This window comes from Jaculus jaculus, chromosome 3 (assembly GCF_020740685.1).
Source record: "Jaculus jaculus isolate mJacJac1 chromosome 3, mJacJac1.mat.Y.cur, whole genome shotgun sequence".
In the NCBI taxonomy this organism is placed as follows: domain Eukaryota; kingdom Metazoa; phylum Chordata; class Mammalia; order Rodentia; family Dipodidae; genus Jaculus; species Jaculus jaculus.
The window spans coordinates 78342483-78361732 of record NC_059104.1 but is presented as its reverse complement, the minus strand read 5'-3'; the positions used below and the strand labels follow the sequence as shown (position 1 = coordinate 78361732).

Below are 19250 nucleotides of genomic sequence, written 5' to 3'. Positions count from 1 at the left end.
AACCCAGGCCCAGAAAGCCAAGTGCCACATGTTCTCCCTCATATGTGGATCCTAGCTACAGATGATTGGGTTTCTGTGTGAGAAGGAAAAAACTCAGTAGCAGAGGCCAGTAAGTTAAAAAGGAGAAACAGAGGAAAAAGAAAGGAAGGGAGGATGGTACTTAATAGATTGGTATTGTATATATGTAAGTAGAATGATTGAGATGGGGAGGGGATATAATGGAGAATGGAATTTCAAAGGGGAAAGCGGGTGGGGGGAGGGTATTACCATGGGATATTTTTTATGATCATGGAAAATGTTAATAAAAATTGAGAAAAAAAAGGATAGTATAAGTTTGTCATGAAAACAAGAGATTTAGTTCAACAATGTAAGCTTGCTTTATTGTGAAATACTCATTCCATATAACTCATCATATAGTCATCCAAATACATTCCAAACAAAACTTTTGGCAAAATGTACACACACACACATACACACACACACACACACACACACACACACACACACACACACACACACAGCAGTCTAAAAAAATAATCTGTGGTGAAAGGTCTACTGTGTTATTCTTTTAAAAAATATTTATTTATTTTATGCCAGGCATGGTGGCACATGTTTTTAATCCTGGTTCATGGGAGGTAGAAGTAGGAAGATTGATGTGAGTTTGAGGTCACCCTGAGATCACATAGTGAATTCCAGGTCAGTGTGGGCTAGAGTGAGACCCTACTTAGAAAATCAAAAAGAAAAGAAAAGTAAAGAATAGAAAAAAAAAACAAAGAAAGAAAGAGAAAACCTATTTCTCTGACACACACACACACACACACACACAGAAAGAGAGAGAGAGAAAGAGCGAGAGAGAAAGTATGGGGGTTTCAGAGCATCCTGACAGTGCAAATTAACTCCAGATTCATGTACCACTTTGTTTGTCTGGCTTCACATAGGCACTGGGAATTGAACCCAGGTCTTTGGGCTTTGCAAGAAAGCACTTTAACCACTTAGCTATCTATCCAGTAATGTGGTTTTTAATAGATGAAACTGGTGTTCTTTCTTGTCAGCAATTAGACAAGAGCACTGAAGAGATGGCTTAAGGATTAAGGCACTTGCCTGCAAAGCCAGAGGACTCAGGTTTCATTCCCCAGGACCCAAATAAAGCCAGATACACAAGGTGATCCATGTGTCTGGAGTTCATATCCAGTGGTTAGAGGCCTTGGTGTGTCCATTCTCTCTCTCTCTTTTTCTGTCTCTTCCTCTTTCTGTCTCTCATAAATGAATAAGTAAATAAATAAAATATTAAAATGAAATTAGACAAGAATACCAGATATCAGAACTTACCTTTAATATTACATTGATAGACATGTAACCAAGTATAATTAAGGCAAGGACACACTTCATGAAGGTGTGCAAGACATGGAGATGCCCTTTTTACAGAGAACATAGTACTTGTGTTAAAAGTTAAGTAACCTAAAAAAATACTAGAAATAATGAATGAATTTAGGAATATAATAGGATTGAAGGTCGATATACAAATTCAATTTCATTTCTATATATTTTCCGTGACTGATTAAACTTGAAATTTATAAAAAAAAATCATCATATTTTTTGAAAACATGAATACTTTGGAAGTATATGTTCTACACATTGAAGACTAGAAAATGGTTGAGAACAATTAAATAAGGCTAAGTAAGTCATATATATTTTGAGAATTGTAAAACTCTATGTTGTTTAGATATGAACTGTTTCCAAATAGATTAGTAATCAAAATATATTTACAATTGAGACTTTAACATTTTTCTTAATGAATGCTTTCAAAATCATTCTTAAGCTATGTGAAATACAACTTTGAGATAGTCAAAGTTGACAACCTGTCATATCTGATTTTAGGACATTAGAACAAAACAGTAGTTAACTGGCATCATAATAGAAACATAGCAAATAGAAAAAAATAGAGTAACAGCAAGAAATCAAATAAGCGGTGAATTGATTTCTTTTTTAAAGAGTGTTAAGTTATTTGTTGGAAAAGGATGATGTTTTAATGGTGCCTCTGGACTGATAGCTATGAAGGAAGTATGAATTTTAATTTTTGCTTCACAGCATGCATGTATATTAACTCGTCAATTTTATACTTAAATTTTATACAGAAAGCTAAAGTTCTAAAAATTCTAGAAGAAAAACATATGAGACAACTTTTATAATTTCTTATTGCATTGTGTATTTCAAGTAAGTCATAAAATACTAGAATTATTAAATGAAATATTGATAACTTAGAGTCCATCATAATTTAAAACTGTGGTTCTTTGAAAGAAATCATAAAAGAAAATGAGAAGACCAAACAGACCATGCAAACTAGAGTAAATAGTCTTAATGCATATAGCTCACATGCACCATGCATCTAGAATATTTAAATAGCTATCCTAAGTCAGTAATTGGATATTAGCTCATTTAACTTGAACACTGAAAACATTTCAACCAATACATAAAACAAGAAGCTATACAAACAGCTAACCAGCACATGGAACAAATGTTGATCCCCACTAATTCTCAGAGTAATGAAATATACAAATATATATTTACTGTACTTACCTATGAGAAGACACCACTTAAAAGAAAGAATATTGGGCTGGAAAGATGGCTTAGTGGTTATGGTATTTGTCTACAAAGCCAAAGGACCCAGGTTCAATTCCCCAGGACCCATGTAAACCAGATGCCCAAGTTGGCACATGCATCTGGTGTTCATTTACAGTGGCTGACTGCCCTGGGAACCCATTTCCTCACTAGATATATCTGCTTCTTTCTTTTTCTGTTTCTCTTTCTGAAATAAAAAAATAAATAAATAAAATATTTTTTTTTTAAAAAAAGGATATCTCATGGTAGGTAAGTCTGAGGAAGGTCTGAAATGCTTATCCAATGCATAAATAAATAAATAAACTGACCTAAGTCCAGATTCTTATAAAATCTCATATTACTTACTATGTGATTATTCACTCCACTCCTCTTTGTTTTTGTTTTTTTTTTTTTTCCAAAAAATATAAATTTGGAGCCGGACATGGTGGCACATGCCTTTAATCCCAGCACTCGGGAGGCAGAGGTAGGAGGATCGCCATGAGTTTGAGGCCACTCTGAGACTACATAGTGAATTCCAGGTCAGCCTAGGCCAGAGTGAGACCCTCAAAAAACAAAAATCAAAACCATATATATATATTTGGATCTACAAAGGGCCTGCAGATAAATATTTACAGCAGTTTTATACACAGAAGTAAAAAAGCCTCCTGAGTAACAAATATCAATATATCTATATAATATTTACCACTCAGTTCTCCAAATGTATGTGTCATTTACTTAGCCTTGTTTAATTATTCCCAACCTTTTTTTTTTTGGTTCATCATTAGCCCCAAAGGATTTCGTTTCTGAACACCATGATGAAAAAAGAAGGTCCACGTACACAGCACCCATAAAACTCTATAGAGATGAGTAAGATCACTTACAAGCAAATAATATGTAATCTAAGGCCATAAATATTTTTCATTTTTATTTTTGTAATTTGTTTTCTTTCAAGTGTTATTTATTTATTTATTTATTTGAGAAAGAGGGAGAGAGAGAATGGGCAGGCCAGGGCCTCCAGCCATTACAGACCAATTCCAGATGCATTTGGCCCCTTATGCATCTGGCTTACCTGGGTCCTGGAGAGTTGAACAGGTTTCCTTTGGCTTTGCAGGCAAACGCCTTAACCACTAAGCAATCTCACCAGCCCTCATTTTTATATTATAACAGTCTTAACTTTAGATCCCTTCCACTTCTCCCACAGTCCCCAACCCAGCTCACCTTTCCCTGAGGGCAGGCCTCCATGGGGTTGTTGGTATTCACTGTGGGGTCATGAAAGTATGTTCCCTGTGGGGTACTGTGCCTCAGGATAGTCCTACCCATTCTTGTGCTCTTACAATCTTTCTGGCTGCCCTCTTCCACATTGTTTGCTGAGTCAGGGTGAGCCTGTTAGAAGTGTGATTTAGTGTTGAGTTTTCTGTAGCCTCTGGGTTTCTAATTTGGTGTATTTTGATTGGCCATGTTGTCTGCCGCCATTCCCCTGGTGCTTGCTTTGCTGTGAAATAAGCACTGAGAGCACTATACCGTTTCTGCTTCCTCCACAGTGTCTCCTATGCTCCAGGTGCTGTGTTAGCCCTGGAACATCCTGTGGTGGGCAGTGGGCTATCTTTTCTTGTTGTGCTGGTGAATCTTAGATCTCTTCAGTATTCTCTACCATCTTTCAGTTTTGAGAAAAAGGGTTTATTGTGGGATCCATTCCTCTGGCTTCCTTCATGCTCTCTTTCCACATTGACCAGAAGCCCACATTTTTATTTTGTTTATGTTATAATTCACAAACACATCTGTATAGATCTATAACTTTTATTTATAAAATTCAAGCACATATTTTTCAAGGAAGTATGTTTGTATTCTAGGTAAATATTTTTGTAACAAAGTCTAAGGCATGGTGGCAAAATATACATGTTTACTCCTTTGGGATGGCAATGATGTTGAGAAAGAACAAGGCAACTTCCTGCACTACAGTAGAAGCAGTGGTTACATAGAATTTTAAATTTGTCCAAAGTCACCAAAATTTACACTAAATCGTGAGATAGATATTTTTGTGTGTATGCTCTTGTGCTGTCTGTTTTTCAGATCATGACTCATTTTGTTTCTTTTCCTTCATTAATTTTCTTTCTTTTTTATTTACTTTTGAAATTCAGTCTTATTATGTATGTAGTCTAGGTTTGCTTTGGACTCTTGATCATCCTATTGCCACCTCTGGAGTGGTAGGGTTACAAATGTACACCACCATATCCAGCTTTGTATCTATTTCTTAGACCTAATTTCGTATGCATGCCATAAGTACAAATTAATATCTAACAAAGTATAACTAAAGGTGTTCTCTTATTTCTTAGGCTTAACATTAGGGAGAATAAAGGGTAGAGCTGTGGAATGAGGAAGTTAAACAATGCTTGACATTAGGAATCTGCAAAACCATTGCTGCTGACAGACTTGAACATATAGAGGAATGGGGCAATGAGGTTCAGGAAGCCTGGAGTTCTCACCTCTCTTGGTGCTGTAATAGGAGAGAAATAGACTGGTAGGGAACTTCTTCTAGCTAGCTTACTCTGGAAATTGATAAGCGATATGCCATTGCCATATGTATTTGATATTTGGGCTCTATTTTGAAGATTTTGGCACAGGTTTGTGTCACACGGAAATTCTTGTTTATTTGGTTATGATAAAAAGCTGTTTTCTTATAATGATGTGTCATAATTAGACCAGCAACAAGTAAGCTCAATGTTATCTGGGTTAAAAGACTCCACATTTTATGCTCCTACAACTTTTATATTTCCAATGACAGATGCTGTTTCTCTTTTTACACCTTTAATCTAATTGTTTCTACTTTGAGTGAGATATTTTTGTTTGCCTTCACCAAATTTATGTTGTTCTTTTTCTTTTCATTAACTAGATCAATTTTGTAAATTATTTATACCAGGAAGCCACCCTGATCCTCCTGTACTTCAAAGGGGACCTAAGAAGCTCTTTGGAAGTGCTACACCGCTTTGAGGATATTACTAATACCCCAGCATTCACTGTTTTATAAATGCACATGTATGTATGTCTAAAACTGTGACCTTCTTGAGGAAACCTGAACTCTATTTATCATTTTTCCTACAGTGTCAAGAACAGTATATGGGAAGTTTTTGGGTTTTTTTTTTTTTTTTTTTTTTGACAGGATCCCAATATGTAGGCAGGCTGGCTTCAAATGCTCTATCTCCCTGCCTCTGAAATGCTGGAATTACAGGCTTGTACCATCATACCTGACCCTGGTAAGTAACTGACACTAGGTAATTTTTTTTTTCTGATGTACTAAATAAGTGCATGAATGAATATATAACTGAGAGATGGATTTTTATAGCTTCACTCAATCGAACCAGTTGAGAAACTTCTTCTTCTGAGAGGTGCATACTAGTTGCTTTCCACCTTTTCTTTCCTTTATTTTATTCCATTTGTTTGCCTTTTGGCAGAAGACCTTTGTGAAAATGAAGTGAAATGAAGGCATAGCGGCATGCCAATATATTTAAAGAATAATACTGGTGACAATGAAGATATTTCTAAACATTATTTTATTAGATTGACATATACATAGCCAATGTATGCAAAAAAAATAAAATTGACAAATCCAGAGTCCAGCAAAGTGGAAAGATCATAGGATATCTGTGATTTGAATAATGATGGAAGTGCCCATGAGAGGTGGAAGGATGAGGCGTCTGTGGAGTCCTGCCAGGCCGGGTTTTGGACTCTGGGAGAGCAGATCTGGCTAGACGCTAAAAAGAGCCAGAGCCTCAGAGGCCCCCAACACCTCAGCACTGAAGCAGACCAAAAAATGAACCCAACATGGCTCAGGGAAATTTTGCGGAAGAGGGGGCGGAAGGAATGTCAGAGTCACATGTTGGGTCATGATATGCAGAGACATTTATCTACCAATAACTGTGGGCTAACTCCACAATGTACGACCCATTTACATCAACAAGGTGGGTCCAATCCATTGGGAGGGGGTAGATCATGGATGAGCCTAAACAATGGTACCAAACTGCCTGTATTTGCTGAAAAGAAAACTAATAAATTAAATTTTTTTAAAAAAGGAAACCTTATCTCATTGGCAGAACATGAGTGTATGAGTAGCTGGGTACTTTGAAACTCCATTCAGACTCGAAAGGAATGTCTCCCCTACCCTGCCTTTGCATCAACTGTTGTCACACTTAGGGAAAGTCCTTAAGAACAGATACCAGAAGGAGGGTTGGACTTCGGTCAAGAGTACAAAGAGAAAAAGAAGGGCGACACATAAGGGAGAGAATAAGGTGCCTGGTACGGTACAGCATAGCCCAGGACAACAAAGCTTCTAATGTCTTTCTGCCTAATGTTCTAGAGCTCCCTGTGGGCCCATGACGCTCTTCAGGAGTGGCTCTGTACTCATTAGCAGCCCTTGGAAATATCTCCAGTGCTGGTAAGGGAGAAAAACCCTTTCACTGCAGATGTAATTACTGCATCGGGCTCCAACTGCGCAGGGGCGAATAAAGCCAGGCTCAGTGGAGCAAGGAGGAGCCCTAGCCAGGCCTGAGATGGAAACGTTTATGGACTGCGATGGTGCGAGGAGCTGAGGTAAGCAGGAAAACGTGTGCTGTAGGTGGGGAACACAGGAAGCAGAAGATAGTAATTGCGGTTCCACCAGTTACTTTCCCTAGAATTGCTCTTAGGAAGAGAAATCACCCAGAGTGTTATGAAAATCACATTATTTCTAGAATTCTCACGGGACTAATCACACCAATAAGTGACTTGAGAAAAACAAAAAAGTGTTGATGGGATGAGAATAATAAAGCTAAAAGAGTGGCAAAACAAAAGAAATGGAAGGGGAGACTTCCCTGACAGACTGCTTACCTGTTCTGGCTTCCCTAAGGACATCTGTATAGGAAGAGGTTGGCCATCTTGGCAACCCTTAGGTATTCTGTGTGCAGTATCCAATTCCCTTACTTCCTCCTTCAGCCCCAGTTCTTGTTTGTGTTAGTCAACTAGGGCCTCCACCTGGGAAGCCTGGATTCAGAGTGACAGTCAGCCAGTTTTGGTTAATGAGATCCATTCCCTCTGATCCTATTTATCTCCCGTGAAGGCTGCTTCTTCCAGGCTGGAACATTTGTAAGACTGGAGAGCCTACACTAAATAAACCAAGCAAAGTAACTCCTTCCTTCTGCAGCTCCTGCCTCTGAGCCTCATGTACAGGGGAGCTCAAAGCAACCAGGCTGGCTGGTTTTACACTAGGGAGGGAGGAGCTTCCCACTCTGCCACTCTGCCACAGTGTCTAGTCATTTTGTAACCCCAGCACTGTGGGAAGCCAGGGATAATATGTCCACAGAGGAGGAAGCTCCAACCCAAAGGGTCAGGAAAGGTCAAAATTCTACTGTCACAAATACACTGTATAAGGTACTAAGATAATTCTCCTATTTTGTCAAAATGGAACTATACATGCCCAGATAAGTCATCTCAACTTTTGTGCTTCCTCTTTGCAAAGCTAATGAGTTTCACAAGTCATAAATTTCCCACAAGAACCTGATTAGCTGGGACTTGAAGAATGTCTTCCAGATCAAAGACCATTATGATTGAGATACCTCGAGCAGGCCATGCTTTTATATTGGGTTAAGGTGTGATATAAATAAAACCTCAGCAAGAGGAACACCTCGTATCCAACAGACAATTTGGGGTAAAGGGAGGACCAAGAGTGATGATGAGGAAAATAGAGGGGAAAAAGAGCATTTGAGAGATAAGAAGCCCAGTTCTCACAGCTCAGAGGTTAAACCTGAACTTCTTCCCTGTGTGCATCAGAATTCTACCATTAGATTCCCTCCCCCCCATCAGGTTTCCTCCCCCACCCCATCAGAATCCCAGTGTTGCTTCCTGGGTATCATGAAGGACTTAGAAAGATCCCCACTGCCTTCCATTTCTTTTCTCTGACATGCTGCAGAATGAATATAAGGTCAATACAAATGCACATTGTTACCCCACAGGAGCTCTTAGATCACCTTTGAAATGTAAGCCACTGTGTCAACCCAAGTATTTTGTAAGCTGTCCAGTGGCTGAAGGATAGGAAAGGAAGATAGGGACCCCATCTAGCCAGTGGGGCACACAAGCTCTAGCAGGTTATCAATACCTCAGTTACTCTGCTGAATCAAAACAAACGGCTGTTTAGGAGGAGAAGTAAGAGCCTGATGAGGACCAAGGTTGGGTTGAAGCATTCCAGTGCTTGATGTCTAGACTCAATGTCTTGCTCATAGTGCCAGGCTAACACACTGTGATTGCTCAGATGAATGCAGTACACGCAGCTATTCTCAGGTGGTAATTATGCCTGTGTTGATCATTCTACAGCTCAGGGCCACAGTCCATGTGTGTGTCTCTGTGATGGTATAGCTTTGTTAGATGTGGGCCTGTCAACCAACAGACCTTACACATAAAGCCATAGCCCTTCCCAACCTTTGATGGGGGTAGTGGTCTTGAAAAATCGGTGACAACAGACAGCTTCTTTCCTGTCTCTTTCATGCTATGACTCAAGTACTCTGCAGTACAGTGTTGGGTCATTGGTCTTTCTCCTCCCAACCCCACTCTCACTTTCCAGCAGGCTATGTTCTGCTGTCATTGGTTACCCAGTGATCCTTTCTTCTAGAGTTAATTTACCCACAGCAACTTTCACTGTGAATGATGGGAACCCAATTTAAAACAGCTTAGCCAAGAAAAGACAACAGAACTTTTACCCTACACAGGTAAATATATGTAGAAAGAAATATACATGACTATGGAAAATGAAGCCAGTGGTCAGAGTTGTCCTGAAGATCTTTTAATAGACACTCAAGGGTCCTTATGCTATATGGAGGAACGAAACCAACTCTTCTGAGGTTCCCTCAACATCTGGCCAAGCAAAAGTGCTCAGTGTCTACATTAAAGTGCATTATCTCTGGGGGGTGGCTGCAGTGTGTTGGTGTGGAGCCAGGCTGCTTATTATTTTCTATTGAAGCCCACAATTTTAGTTCAGCAGCAAGAGTCACTGTGGACCCACTGCTGAGGCCAATTAGATATACAGTACTTGTAAAGCTGGTTTCAATTTTATCAGTGTCCAACTGATTTCAATAGCATAATTTGATATAGCAATTGCATAAAGAAAGCTTTACAACAGATGGCATGCAGCACTGGGTGCTTTTCCAATTCCAATTTTACACTTGCCATGATACATGTTAATATCCATTCTTATAATCTAAAAGTACTTGGAATAGATATTTATCAAATTCCATTCTTCCTGCTTCCATAAAGGCAACATATTATTACAAATTCCTTTTTATTTTATAGGTTTGATATGGAGACAGAGGTTTAGTCAGTTTCTAGATTTACATAGAGAATGAGTAGATCAGATAGGAGATGTTCCTATCTCCTATATCCATATCTCCAAGCTTTCTTACTTCTCATTTTCTTTGTGTTTTTCTAATGTTCTCAACCAAACTTGTATAGTGGCTTTGTTTGACCTGTGTCTTTTCTGCTTTCTTTGTATTCAGCACACAGCTTATTTCTTGTAAACCCATTTTCCTATTCCCCTGGGATACTTGGACACAAGTTCTTTCCTGTTAGAAAGATGTCTGCCCAAGGACTCATTAAATGTTCATATCCCAACCTCTCCCCTATTCATTATCCATCTCAAATGCCACCTACTCAGGGAAAATTTACACAAAACTAGGTTATAGCTACTCACCTCCCATCCTTACAAATAGTTACCATATATTGAAAGGACATGCTCTTGACTAATTGGTCAATGTGTATTTCCTTTCCAGATCATAAGCTCACAAGGGCAGGATTTACATCAACCTTCCACACCATTATGGCTAAGAGGGGAAATAAATATGTCTGTCTGTCTTTCTCTCTCTAGCTTTTTTTCTCTTTTTGAACATGTCCATGTTTGGTTATATATGCATATGTATGTGGGTGCATGTTTGTGTGGATGTACATTCTTATGTGTGCACGTACATGTAAAGAACAGAGGTCAACATCAGTTGTCTTTAATTGCTGTCTACCTTATCATTTGAAGCATAGTCTTTCCCTAAACCTAGAACTTGCCAATTATGCTGAACTGCCTATCCAGTAATCCCTAAGGATACTCCTGTCTCTGCTTTCTAAGTGCTGTGATTACAGGTGTGCACCACCTCACCCCAGCTTTTCCATGGATTCTAGGCACATCAACTCAGGTCCTCATGCTTTTGAGGCAAGCGTTTTACTGACTGATCCATCTCCCCAGCCTAAAAGCAAATATTCTTAATGCAAGCAACGAGTGAGTGAATGAATGATTGAGAAGCAAAGATAAAGGCTTAATGACAAATGGCGAGTAGCCTTTCCAGCTCTAATTTTACATGTGAGGTAGCTGAATTTTTCACTGGTTATGATACATGTTTATATCCATTTTTATGTTTAGTCTCTAAAAATCCTTGTGAAGAAGCTATGAATCATTTCCATACAAACTTAATTTCCAGCTGCCCTATCTCCAGCATACATAGTTTCTCAACTCAGTGTGGGCAATATTAAGTAAAATTACTGAGTCTGCTCATATGTCCAGAGGTATATCTGTAAATGTGATGATTGTTTGCTTCAAGTTGGGCTCCTTCTCCCAAACTTCTATCTCTTAGCAAATGCTCTTCCTTCTCCCCCCTCCCCAGGGGTGAGGGGGCTACAGGGAGGCTTATCTCCAAGGCATTAACTTCCATGCTTCCTAGGCTTCCAGAGTTAGGATCCCACTATGAAGTCTGTCAGGGTCATCAGGTAGGCTGTGAAGCTGACTGATGGCACATGCTTGCCAGAATAGCTAGCTATGCCCTCCCATTGCTCACACAAAAGAACTTCATGTCAGCCTCCCAAGGAAGAAATTCTCAGTAATTTATGACTCAATCTACTCACCCAAAAGGAGCATAAATGGGATTAGTTTTAATATTGTTAAGTTGCAAAAATACAGGCATATGTGCATGCCAAAGTGAAAATGTACCTAAGCGAGTTGTGGCGGGGGGAACATATGGGCACCCATATGGTGAAAAGTGCATTGCTAGACCTTCATACACTTCTCATTTACAACAAGAACCAGAGTTTGTGAACATAAATTTTCTTTGCAAAAAACGTGAGAGGAACAGCTTGTTTGCCCATAACTGTTCCACTAAGCAAGTTATGTATAACCTTGATTTCTCATCTCAGACACCTCTTTCTCACACTCCAGGGATTAATTAGACTCTAAACATGACTCCAGATTAGAAACAAGGATCCTGGCTGCAGAGCAGAAATACAAAGGAGTTGTAGTAAGAATAGACCATGTAGCAGGTCAACTAATAGGCAATGCCTGTTAGTGACTGGAGCTTGCACTTGGAGTAACTTAGAAAAGCAATGAGATTGGTAAGTCTCCATAGGTGTATTTTAATTAAAGCACAGGAATAACGGACCATCAACAGACAATGGCTTGTCTATGGTTTTGATTTTGAGCCTGTGTGGAGCTGAAAAGTGGTTACACCTAGGAAGATGTGGTACTGAGAAAGAAAATATGAGATGTAGGTAATGCTCAAAGCTAGTGAGCACCCTTGGGTGCCCCAGATAATAAGCAAAATTTAAAGATGTGCTGTTCCAATCTCAAGCAATGGGAGCCATCTTTGTCTAGTACAAAGAGCTCCAGACTGAATCTTACAGGCCGGTTCCTTTCATAGATGCACAACTTAGCAGGTTGCAAGTCATCTGTCATGCCTTAACCTTTTCTAGGAAGCAAGCAGTGTTTCTTCTCTGGTCTGTTTTAGAGTAAACTGTGATAATCTCACTTGAGATAATGCATGTGGAAATAGAAACTACACCTTCATCTAGACAAAAATATAGTAGCAGATTGTTAATGAAAAACTGCAGGTTCATCTTATTCTTAATTTACATTTATTGAAATGATTATTATTTATAAGAAGTTATTAAAATATAAACATTTTCTATAGACTCATCAGTCATTTTCTCAAGTAGTTTTATACTGTATAATTAAATACATATGCATGTTAACTAACCCTACACACACACACATACACACACACACGTGTGTGTGTGTATGTGTGTGTGTGTGTGTGTGTGTGTGTCTGCTGTAACTACATTTCAGAAAGGTACTTGGGATTTATCAGTTTTTTAATGTTTATCTTTACACATCTTCATTATGCTTATAGGTTCATATTAGTACCACAGCAACGAAAGTGTGTCACAGCCCTATGCCAATGCAGCACTCTCCCATTGCCCTATCCTCCTGCTCTTTCCAATGTCTGTCACTTTCTATAGCCCATCATTGTAATTTTGCCATTTCAAGAATATTATGAAAATGGAATCATACTGTATATAATATATTTTACTCAGCATAATGCCTACAAACAAATTGGTTCATCTAAGTTGTTGAGTATTCTGATTGTCAATTTCTTTTCATTGCTGTGTTTTATTCCATGATGTGAATATACCACAGTTTGTTTAGTCACCAACCCATTGGAAGATACTTGGGTTATTTCCAATGGCAAGTCACAGATCAAACAGCTATATAATTTCCATTTTATAAGTAGGTTCACATAAACTCTTAGTCACTAAACAAATGACCCAAGACTGTGTAGGAGTAAGGGACAGAGAAGAAGAATCATAAAAACTACTAGTTATTTAGTCTCCAGGCTGTAAGAACATTAAATAAGTTGAAAAACAAAAGATGAAATGCTGGGAACTTTATGAGGACACTTCTGTAGCCAGTTCACACGTTGCAGTCCATTTTGGAGAGTGCATTGACCAAAGCATGGCATAACTGTAACAGAGATGGAACAGCTGCACACCCAATGTGCCCCATAGTATATTAAGGATACATGCTTACCATTCATTTATTTTCATCCAAGACATTAGCTGATGAAATTGGCATAAATTGTCTCATTCTGCAGATCAGAAGAGTGAGGATCAGGGAGATAAAGGGATGCTTCTCACATCATCCATCTTGTTAACAGCTCAGCCTAGAGCTGAAGCTCAGGTCTAAAAGCTGTTGAGTAAGCCAGCTCATGCAGCCATCCAAGAAGAGTTAATATCTACTCATATTTAGAATGGCAAGTCCTTAGCAATTTGTTTAAGACTTTCTTCTTTGGAAATTTTAGAGCAATAAAGACTACAGTAGAAATATGCAAGTTTGTATATTTACCAACTTCAGTATTAGGAAGAGTGAATAGAAAATAGAAATCCCCAACAAGGTCACAACCACAGATTATGATTTTGCTAAGATTCCACCACTATGGAATCCATTCATTTAGCAACCTTCCTATGTCAAAACACTGCCAAGCATTGCTTTCCCTAGAAGACAATCAAAATACTTTAGCACTTACTTTCCTCAAAAATGTTTTCTCCTTCCACTAGGAAGTTCATAAGATCAATTTGATTGAATCAATTTGTTTGCCTGGATTCTTTATCATGAAAAAAAAATCAGAAGCAAATAATCAGATGAAAAGCAACCTCTGGAATGTAGGTGCACTGACTTTAGGAAGAATTGACAATTAGTGATCTGATTGGAGGAAAGAAAGAAACAGCAGAACAACTGTGAAAAACAGACAACAGGATCTGAATAGTATCTAAGGGCTATTTTCCTGTCAGGTATCAACAATTTATATGTATAGTGTTGATGTTGCATTATAAAGACCAGGCAAAATCTATTTACTAGACTGAAGGAAACAGAAAAGAACCTGGCAGTTTTTTAAAGTGCTTCCATTAAAAATGATTCAAGTCAATGAATAAAGGAGTCAGCTTTGGTTGCCTAGAAAATTCTGCAAAAATAATTCATTCACTTACTCCCTGAGGTATCACTGTGTATGAGTAGACTGCATGAGCAACTCACTCACAGGTGAATGACTGTCATCTTAACACCTCAGTGAAGGGAGACAGAATAGAAGACTTTATTATGCTTTCCAAATATCTATCCTTCCCGAATATGTTTTCTATATTTCTATTTGGCCAGATTTGTAAGGCATCAGAGTAGATTACTACAGCATTGGAAAAGGGAAAGAAACACAGCCCTCTGTAGAACAATAACAGGCTATACACTCTCCCTTTTCCTGTCTCATTATAAAACCTTTGTTTTCACATCACTCATGTGCCCAGAAGTGTCAGCCTCCCAGCTTCTCCTTCTCTTCTGGAGGGGATCAACAAACAATTCCTGAACACCTGCTAATTGGCAATATGTTGTAGACACACTGGTCACTTCCCCATCACTTTGCTCATTCATTCTGAGACCTGAAATGCCTGCAGAGTTCTCTGTGAGACTTTACCCAAATCCTGAGCTGCAGGTTGCTGACTACAAATTTCTACACATGATAAACTAGTTGAACAGTGCCATTTTTTTCCACATGCTTACATGGATATTTTGCATGTGTGTATGCATGAACATGTCTGTGAGTGAGTATTGAAACAGAGGACAACCTGGCATCATTCTCAGGGATGCTATATACCATTTTTAGGGATGGAAGGGGGAGACAGGAAATCTCAATGGCCTGGCACTAGTCAATTCAATTAGGCTGGACTATCTGGCTTACAAACCCCAGGAATTCACTTGCTTCCACACCCTCAGTTCTGGGATTACAAGTGCTTCCCATCATTCCTGGCATTTTACATGGAGCCTGGGAATTAAACTCATGTTTGCAAGGCATACACTTTACAAAATGAACTCTCTCTCCAGCCCTGAATATCTTTATTGAAAAAAGTGAAGCATAGCCTTTTCATCATTCTCTGCTAAAGCAGAGAATACTACACAATCTAAGGCTTAATGGTGTGCACGTCAACTGTGAAACCCCATGTGTGCATTGCAGAACACTTTCAACAACAGTCCATCAGGACACTACAACATCTTCAGCAATCCTGGAAAGCGAAATATTTGCCACTTGGTAATATTGTCTCTGGGAAACCTGGAACACATTTAAGATGGTGAAAGAAACCGGAGGCCAGAAGGTCTTCAGCTGCCTTCTCAAAGAGGAGATCAGAATAAAGAAACAAAAAAAGAAAAAAAACTGAGAAGGCTCTGGATCAACATCTGGAATCAGGGTAATTCTACACTTGAATGAACTTTTGTGAGAAAGGTTTTGTTTGATTGTTTGTTTGTTTGTTTGTTCCTTCCTTTCCTTTTCTTCATCATAAAATGAGCCTGAAAAGCAGTGTTATTACTCTGAAGAAAGTGGCAATGGGGGCAAAAGTAGGGGAATTGGGAGGTGCTATCCAAGCCCCTTTCTTTCCACAACTATTTTAAAAAATACTTTTTTAAAAAAATTATTTGATAGAGGGAAAGAGGGAGAGAAAAAGAGAGAGAGAGGGAGAAAGAGAGAGAAAGGGAAAGGGAGAGAATGGGCATGCCAGGGCTTCCAACCACTGCAAAAGAACTCCAGATGCATGTGCCACCTTGCGCATCTGGCTTATGTGGATCCTGGGGAATCAAACTGAAGTCCTTTGGCTTTGCAGGCAAGCACCTTAACTGCTAAGCCATCTCTCCAGCCCCCACAGCTATTTTTTAAATATACATTTGTTTATTTATTTATTTATTATTCACTTATTTATGTATGTATGTATGTATTTTTGCATGTGTGTATTGTGTGGGCACTCCAGGGCCTCTTGCCACTACAAATGAATGCCAAATACATTTGCCATTTTACTTCAGTTCTGGGGAAATAAACCTGGACTGGCAGGCTTTGAAAGAAAGCATCTTTAACCACTAAGCAAGGTTCCCAGCCCCCTCCCCAAGCACATTTTAAACAAACATTTACTAGTATATCTCTGCTTAATTCCTTCCCTTTTCAACTATCTATTATTTTAGTGGTGGTCATACTCCTATATTTTGAGCTGTACCTAATTTTCCTCCAGATTTGTTATATTTTACAGATTTCATTTAGTTTCTAGCTCAGCAAATCCTAGCATTATTCTCCTTTTATACATATTATATTATAAATTTACCAGTTTCTATAATTTGTAGAGATTAACTACATGTACTAAAATTGTCATTTTGTGGTACTGGGGTTTGAACCCAAGGCCTTGGGCATGTTAAGCAAACATTGTAGTACTGAGCTACATACTGAACTTAGACTATCTTTTTAAAACTAGTCTGAATATTATTTTTAATCTTTAATTATCTGTTCATTTGAATATTTTTTTTCTTAAATGAAAAGTTCATTTCTTCATTCCCATTACATAAAGTCAGAACTTAAGGCATATATTTCAAAAATTATGTCAGCATTTTGAGGACAAAATTATCTTGTGAGCTAAATCCTCCCATGTAATCCTATTTGCATTTGAAGGAATACTATTGCAACTTTTACTTCTTATTCTTCCATTATGAACTAAGTAACAAAATTTCCTGAAAAAAAAAAAAAAAAAGGAAAGCTGTTTGATGTTGATGTTTTGTTGGATGTTCCTCTAAACCTTAGAACAAGTCCCTAACTTCAAGTGATGCAGAACAACCCTTAAGAAACAAAAAATGATAGGTTCCTATCCAGCAGATGCTAAGTTTGAACTTGAAAACTCTCTGGGTTCCAATCTTTTCAAGTTGTGGAAACAATGCCCTGCGTTGAAATGCTTGAATGTCACTGAGTGTAGAAGAGGAAAGACAGTACAAGAAATGAAAGATCGTGAAATAAAGACCTGGTGATTTGAAGACAAAGCAAGTTCACAGCAGAGCACAGCCCAGACTTCAAGAGCACAGGCAACAGTCATATTTAGAATTTGCTGGGATTTTGCTGAGGCTGAATGACAACTATTACACCTTATAAAAGGCTGGAAAGATGAATGAATCTTCCTTCTTTTAAAAGGGAAATCTTTTTGGTGTACCATTCGACAGAACTGCTTCAAAACACTTATACAAAGTGAAAATGTCTTTTAAAATAATTCTACGTTTAGAAGTCTATATATTTTGGATCAAGTAAGTATTTTTAAGCCTTTATAAATATATATGACTCTAGCAAATATATAAAATTTGGTCTCATGGTTAGGTAGACATATTTTAGTAGATAACATAAGCCCCCAATTCTCCCTGGCTGTAGACAAAACACCCCTCACTTCATGTCTTTGGTAACATGCACTACTTCTCTACTAGGAAAGCTGAGCTCTATGACAACATCTTGCCTATAAGTATGAATTCCCTGGCTAATATTACTTTCTAAAATATATTTTTAGAAATATTTCATTTATTTATTTATTTTGAGAAAGAGAAAGAGGCAGATGGAGAGAGAATGGACACAACAGGGCCTCTAGTCACTGCAAACAAACTTCAGATGCATGCAATATCTTGTGCATCTAGCTTACATGGGTACTGGGGATTCAAACCTGGATCCCTAGGCTTCACAGGCAAGTGACTTAACAGCTAAGCCATATATCCAGCCCTCTAATAATAAAATTTTAAGTTTCAATGCCTAAGGTCTTTATACAAAAATGTTAAGCAAGTTTATTTTTGCTACTCTTTCTTGATAACAATTCAGCCAAAAGTAATAGCTCTTAGTTACATGTAAACACACACACACACACACACACACACACACACACACACACACACAGAAAACAGAAAAAACTTGGGTTAATGTTCCCACTAACAAATCTTATTCCCTTTTTGATATTACTCATATAACGAGGTCCTAAATTGGGGAAAGACATCCATGCCATAATTTCATACATATCTAGATACTGCAAAACTTACTAGAATCTAATTTTCATACCATCTGTACTTATTTGGGTATACAGCTTTATTAGTTTTGACTTACTTAATGTTCACTCAGGGCAAAACTGCCCTGATTTCTTATACTTCTTTGCACGCCATTCTACCCAAATTCCCACTCTGTAACCAGTGAAATGACTTTTGTCCCAGTAAATTAGTTCTGACTATTCTAGACTGCTCTGGAACTTTACTTAAATGACTCATCCTGTGTTCCTGTGGTTATTCTCAATTCTCTTCTTCAGTGTGCCTTGGGGGCTCATTCAGGTTGTCATGGGTAATAGTGGTTTGTTTTTCTAACTGCTGAGGGATGCTTTGCTGTTTAAGTATTCCTCAGTTTGTCTATTTGCTGTGGGTGGTTATTTGTGCTCTTTTACACTATTATGAATGAAGCTACTACCAACATTAAGGTGTAATGCATGTTTGTGTACATACAGTTCCTTTTAGTTTTATATAAATGCTTATTAATGAAATTACTGGCTCTTATGTTAACTATATATTCAACTTTACAACAAAATGCTAAGTGGTTTTCCAGTGTGTATGCAACCTTATACTCCAGAATTATCAGGCAGGAGGTTCATTGGTGTGATGTTTTCACACACTTCGTATCATCAGTTAATTTTGGTGTCACCCTGCAGTTGAACTTTTGTTTTTTTGTGTTTATGCTGTTGAGTATATTTTCATTTGCTTATTTTCTATTCATAAAACTATCTTGATTAGTTTTGAGGTGGGCTCTTAGAATCTCATGGAATAAATTCTTCATATAAAAAGATGTAAATTCTTTGTCAGAAATATGTATAGATGTTTCTTCTCAGACTGTGCTATATTCATTCCTAATTAAGTTTAAATTTGATGAAGCCTATTTTAGACAAAATTGAAACCCATACTTGGATTATATCCCCATGGTTTCAGAATGTGACTATATTGGAAATAGGGCCCTAACAGAGGC

General features: G+C 38.1%; 1 protein-coding gene across 7 annotated transcripts in view; it reads right to left on the bottom strand.

The window, feature by feature from the left end:
• Window positions 1–19250, bottom strand: part of Opcml (opioid binding protein/cell adhesion molecule like) — a 1382967-nt gene that overhangs the window by 108687 nt on the left and 1255030 nt on the right. The gene's annotated exons all lie outside the window — the stretch shown is intronic.